A 7,212-nucleotide genomic window follows, 5' to 3' on the forward strand; every position below is an offset into this window, starting at 1 on the left:
AACTCAATGATGCACATTTGATTGACTTGGCTGAGAGAATTTCTTCCCAAAGTCTGAGCAGGTCATCGGCCTCTCCCCTGTGTGAACTCGCTGATGTACCTTAAGTTGAGATGACGAAGTGAATCCCTTCCCACAGTCTGAGCAAGTGAATGTCCTCTTCCCAGTGTGAACTCGCTGATTCTGACTGGTGTCTCCGTAGTTGAGATGACAAAGTGAATCCCTTCCCACAGACTGAGCAGGTTAATGGCCACTCCCCGGTATGAACTGACTGGTGTCTCAGTAGTTGAGATGACAATCTGAATCCCTTCCCACAGTCTGAGCAGGTGAATGGCCTCTCCCCAGTGTGAACTCGGTGATGTACCTTAAGATGAGATGACGAAGTGAATCTTTTCCCACAGTCTGAGCATGTGAACGGCCTCTCTCCAGTGTGAACTCGCTGATGTACCTTCAGATCGGATGACTGAGTGAATCCTTTCCCACAGTCTGAGCAGGTGAATGGCCTCTCCCCAGTGTGAACTCGCTGATGTACCTTCAGTTGAGATGACAATGTAAATCCCTTCCCACAGTCTGAGCAGGTGAATGGCCTCTCCCCTGTGTGAACTCGTTGATGTACATTCAGATCGGATGATTGAGTGAATCCCTTCCCACAGTCTGAGCAGACGAACGGCCTCTCCCCAGTGTGAACTCGCTGATGTACCTTCAGTTTAGATGAGCAAGTGAATCCCTTCCCACAGTCCGAGCAGGTGAATGGCCACTCTCTGGTGTGAACTCGCTGGTGAGCCATTAGGTCAGATGACTGAATGAATCCTTCCCCACAAATTCAGCAGATGACCAGCCTCTGCCCAGTGTGAACTGACTGGTGTGTCCACAGGTGGTATGACGGACTGAATCCCTTCCCACGCACAGAACAGGTTAATGGCCTTGTCCCAGTGTGAAATTGCTGATATAGCTTCATAAGATGACCTTGAATCCCCACAGTCTGAAAAGGTGAAAGGCCTCTCCCCTGTGTAAACTGACAGGCAAGCCAGTCGGTCAGATGATCGAGTGAATCCCTCCTCACAGTCTGAGCAGGAAGGATGATCAAGTGAATCCCTTGCTCCACTTCTTATACAAGCGGACAGAGACAGGAAACTAGCGTGCTGTGCTCGAGATTCTCGCAGATAAATTCCTTGTCATTTTTAACCTGAAAAAAGGAGTTATAAAATCCATCAATGCATGAAGGACAACATTTCAGATGAGATCACTTGATTTGCCAAGGTGTGATCTGGCCTCACAGTGAGGTTCAACACAAGTTGGAGAGAGAAAAGATTTTCTAAATGGGCACAACACTAGTATCTGGAATGACCATCAAACTCTCTGATGCTCTTCCTGTCTCTATGAGAATGGGACATTTCTGCCGTCTCCAATCTGTGACCTGGCTCAGTTTGACTCTCTCCATTGGTATTATCCCTTGTTCCTGCTGAGCTGCATGGGTGCCTGGCCCCACAGTAACCGAAACACTCTCACACAAATAGCCTTTGTTGACGTTTTTTTTTAATCTACTGTCAACTTAAAGTGCCACAGTTTTAAAGCCATGTAAACATTTCCTGCCCAGATGAATGGTTGGCCCGCACAGCTGTTAAAAAGAATTAAATGTATTAGTTCAGGTTCTTGTCACAGAGTCATAGTAAAGTACAAAACAGAAACATCTAGTTTGTGTTGAACTATTTAACCTGTCTACTCCCGTACCCCTACCATCCAGGTACCTATACAAACCTCTTCAATGTTGAACTGGAGCTCGCATGCTCATTCCACACCTGGATGACCGTTTGTGTGAAGAAGTTTCCCCTCATGTTCCCCTTAATGTTTCATCTTTCACCCTTAATCCAGGGCCTCTGGTTGTATTCCTACCAAATCTCAGTGGAAAAAGCCAGCCTGCATTTACCCCATCTACGTATAACCCTCATAATTTTGGTACACCTCCATCAAATCTCCCCTCAATCTTCTACGTTGCAAGGAATAAAACCCAGACCTGTTCAATCTCTCCTTATAACCCAAGTCCTCCAGACCTGGCAACATCCTTGCAAATTTTCTCTGAACTCTTTCAACTTTCCTTTCCAGTCTTTTTATTAATTTTCAAAAGTTTAAACATAAAAATAATATTGATAAACAGAGAATGGGATTACCTATATTGATAGCTAACATTTGCAAATATAAAATTGCTGATAGTACAAGTATGTTAGATCTCCCCAACTCTAAATATAATTGAACATGGAAAAAGATAGATGGAAAAAAAACTGAAAAAAATAAAACTGGAAAAGAAAAAAAAAAGTACATTAAATCTAGACTAAACTAAACAAAGCTAAAACAAAGTCGGGCTAACATATTACATTAGGTACAATCATTAATGTCGTTAACTCCACTCTTCTATCTGTATATTTTTAGTTAAAAAAGGGATTCGAAAAAGGTCAAACTACGTCATATAAAATGTTGAATAAATGATCTCCAAGTTTCTTCAAATTTAACCGAAGTCAAGTTAGTAATAATAGTTTATTATTAACATCCTCAATCGAAAATCAATTAATTAAAACTAGGAGTCAGTTCTATATACATGGTGATAAATCTGGTAAATTACTGGCCAATCGATTGAAAACTGCTTTGGTCAAACGTCAGTTTCTTGAGATTTGTAAATAAGATGGTACCTTGACCGTTGACCATGATGAGATAAATAAATCCTTTCAAGAATTATACACTTCACTATACCAATCAGAATTTTCTGATGATTCTACTAAAATGCACGAATTTTTAAGGAAACTGAATTTCCCGAAATTATCATTCAATGAATGTTTAGTATTAGAAGCTCCCATTACTGAAGATGAAATTAGAAATGCTATTTCTTCGATGAATTCAGGTAAAGCACCTGGTTCGGATGGTTATACTATAGAAAATTTTAAATCCTTTTCTAATATTCTCTCACCTTGGCTATATAGAACTTTTAAGGATGCATTATCTAAAGGTAAATTACAACAATCCTCTTATGGCGCCACTATTTCTTTAATTCTTAAAAAAGATAAAGACCTTACTGAGTGTGTATCATATAGGCCTATATGCCTGTTGAATATGGATTCCAAGATTTTTTCTAAAATCTTAGCAACTATATTGGAGAAGGTATTGCCTTGAATTATTTCTGTTGATCAGACTGGATTCATTAAAAATCGTTATTCATTTTTTAATATTAGGAGACTAATGAATATTGCTAATACCCCTTCATCTAGAGTTACAGAATGTGTCATTTCACTAGATGCTGAGAAAGCGTTTGACAGAATTGAATGGACATATTGATTTACTACGCTTGAGAAATTTAATTTAGTCCGATATTTATATCTTGGATTAAATTAATATGTCTTACCCCTTCGGTGTCGGTATTTACCAATAATCAACGATCTCCCCTTTCTCAGTTGTTTTGCGGCACCAGGCAAGGCTGTCCTCTTAGTCCACTGTTATTTGATATTGCTTTGGAAACTTTGGCCACTGCTGTTCGTGAATCATCTCATGTGTTTGGTATCACTCGGGGAATGAAACACATGTTATTTATACATATTTTATAATACATATTATACATATGCTGATGATTTATTACTATATATCTCTAACCCCGAAAATTCTATTCCGGCAGTAATATCCTTGCTTGGTCAGTTTAGTAATTTTTCTGGCTACAAATTGAACCTGAATAAGAGTGAACTCTTCCCTTTAAATATGCAGGTTCCAATTTATAGATGTTCACCATTCAGATTGGTACTGATTACTTTACTCATCTGGATGTTAAAATTACTAAGAAACATAATGATTTATTTAAGCATTTTTAAAATTTTTAATCCATCAGGTTAAACAATTCTTTATTAAATGATCCCCATTGTTTCTATGAATACTTGGTCGAATTAATGCTATTAAGTTGATTGACCTACCTAAATTTTTATACTTGTTTCAAGCATTACCAATTTTCATGTCTAAATCCTTTTTTTGATACTTTAGATTCTAAAATTTCTTCATATATATGGCAAAATAAAAATCCTAGATTAAGTAAAAAATATTTACGGAAGTCTAAAAAGGATGGTGGTTTATCATTGCCGAAGTTTAGATTTTACTATTGGGCAATTAATATTCGATATTTAATATTTTGGATACAAGATTTGGATATAACTTTGACCCCACAATGGGTAAACCTGGAATGTAAATCTGTACAGGGGTTTTCTCTGACTTCCATTTTAGGGACTTCTCTTCCATTTGTTCTTTCCAAATTAAATAAACAAATGGTTAATCCAATAATTAAGCATACGCTACGAATATGGTTTCAATTTCGTAATTTTTTTGGTTTGAACCAATTAATTTTATCAAACCCTATTATAACTAAATTTTTCTTTCAGCCATCTGTTATAGATCAAGCTTTTTTTGGTATGGGGAAATGAAGGGTAGATTAAGCTTCCGTGATTTATTTTTGGATAGCTGTTTCATGTCTTTTGAGCAGTTAGCTAATAAATATAATTTGCCTAGATCTCATTTTTTTCAGATATTTACAAATTAGAAACTTTTAAAATACCAAGCTACCTACATTACCAACTGCATATCTATTTGATATCACGGAAAAAAAAAATAGATTTAAATCCTTATCAGAAGGCTTTAATAGCAATCATTTGTGATTTGATTCTGAAAATAAATTCAGGTATATCTGATAAAATTAAGACAGAATGGGACAGGGAACTTCAACTTGATTTACATACTGAAAAATGAGATAACAATTTCAATTAGTTAACCTGTCCTCTCTATGTGCTAAACATACATTGATACATTTTAAGGTGGTACATAGGGCTCATGTGTCTAAAGATAAATTAGCTCGTTTTTATTCTCATATAAGCCCTATTTGTGATAGATGTCATTCTGAAGTTGCTTCCTTGACTCATATGTTCTGGTCTTGCCCTTTTTTGGATAAATATTGGAAAGATATCTTTGATATTATTTCTACAGTTTGTGTATTGATTTACAACCTCACCCCATTACTGCAATTTTTATGTTACTTATCCCCTTCAGCCTGCCGGATGATTGCAGTCCTCACATTAATGGCCAGAAGATATATCTTACTGAATTGGAAAGAGGTCAATCCTCCCACTACATTTCAATGGTTTTCTCAAACTATATCTTGTTTAAATTTAGAGAAAATCAGAAGTGGCACCTCTGATCCTTCGGTTAAACTTTCCTCTACATTTTCCTGTATGTTGGTGACCAAAACTGCACACAATACTCCAAATTAGGCCTCACCAATGTCTTCTACAAGGTCAACATAACATCCATCTCCAGCACTCAGTACTTCGGATTATGAAGACCAACGTGCCAAAATCCTTCTTCCCGTCCCTATCGAACTGTGACACCACTTTCAGTGAAATATAAACCTGTATACCTGATAGAGGTATACAAGATATTAAGAGGAATAGATAGAGTGGACAGCCAGCACCTCTTCCCCAGGGCACCACTGCTCAATACAAGAGGACATGGCTTTAAGGTAAGGAGTGGGAAGTTCAAGGGGATATTAGAGGAAGGTTTTTTACTCAGAGAGTGGGTGATGCGTGGAATGTACTGCCTGAGTCAGTAGTGGAGGCAGATACACTAGTGAAATTTAAGAGACTACTAGACTGGTATATGGAGGAATTTAAGGTGGGGGGTTATATGGGATGCAGGGTTTAAGGGTCGGCACAACATTGTGGGCCGAAGGGCCTGTACTGTGCTGTACTATTCTATGTTCTACGTATTCCCAGATTCATTTCTTCTACAACACATCTTAGTGCCCTACCGGTCACTGTGTAAGACCTATCCTGGTAGGTTCTACCAATGTGCCACACCTCACACTTGTCTGCATTAACTTCCATTTTCCATTCCACAACCCATTTTTCCAGCGGGTCCAGATCGCATTGCAAGCCATGTAGTCTTCCTTGCTGTCCACTACAGCACCAATCTCGGTGCCATCCACAACTTTACTGATCCAGTTAACCACACTATCATCCAGATTACTGATATAGATGACAAACAACAACAGATCTAGCACTGATCCCTGAGGCACACCACTAGTCACAGGTCTCCAGTCAGAGAGGCAACCATCTGCTACCACAGTCTGGCTTCTCCCAAAGACAGTGTCTCATCCAATTTACTATCTCATCTTGAATGCTGAATGACTGAACCTTCTTGACCAACCTCCCATATGAGACTTTGTCAAGTGCCTTGCTAAAGTCCATGTAGACAACATCCACTGCCTTGCCTTCATCCACTTTCCTGATAATTTCCTCGAGAGACTCTATAAGATTGGTTAGACATTTGTTAGACATGAACTACCATGCACAAAGCCATGTTGCCTATCCTTCATCAGTCAACATCTATCCAAATACTTACACATCCAGTTCCTGCGTATAAACTTTCAATAACCTTTCCCCTACTGATGTCAAGCTCACCAACGTACAATTTCTTAGTTTACTTTCAGAGCCCTTCTTGAACAGCGGAACAACATTGGCTGTCCTCCAATCCTCCAATACCTCACCTGTCACTAAGAATGATTTATATATCTGTGCTTGGGCCCTGACAATTTCTGCACTTGTCTTCCGCAGAGTCCCAGGGAACAACTTGTCAGGCCCTGGGGATTTATCCATGCTAATGTGCTTTAAGACAACAAACACCTCCACCTCTGTAATCTGTACAGGGTCCATGAAGTTGATGCTGCTTTGCCTCACTTCTACAGACCCTGTGACCATCTCCTGAGTAAATACAGGTGCAAAAATAATATTAAAAATCTCCCCATATATTTTGTCTCCTCATATGGATTAACATCCTGATCTTGAAGAGGATTAATTTTTTTTCCCTGCAATCTTTTTGCTCTTAACATATCTGCAGAATCCCTGAGGATTCTCCTTCACCTTGTCTGCTGGACAACCTCATGCCTTCTTTTATTTCTTTCATAAGTGTTCATTTGAATTTCCTGTATTTCAATTTGTTCCTATCTGCCTATACCTGGTATGCACCTCCTTTTTATTGACCAGGGAGATGAAGCACAAAGGGGTGATAGAGCTGCATGGTGGGAGGTGGGAACTTTAAACTAAAGTTGCAGGGGGAATGGAAGCATGAATAACGGAACAGATAGTGGAGGGGTTGTGGAGACAGATGTTGTTCAGTCCTCAGACAAAGTCAGGAATGTAA

Source organism: Mobula birostris, chromosome 13 (assembly GCF_030028105.1).
Source record: "Mobula birostris isolate sMobBir1 chromosome 13, sMobBir1.hap1, whole genome shotgun sequence".
NCBI classification, from domain to species: Eukaryota; Metazoa; Chordata; class Chondrichthyes; order Myliobatiformes; family Myliobatidae; genus Mobula; species Mobula birostris.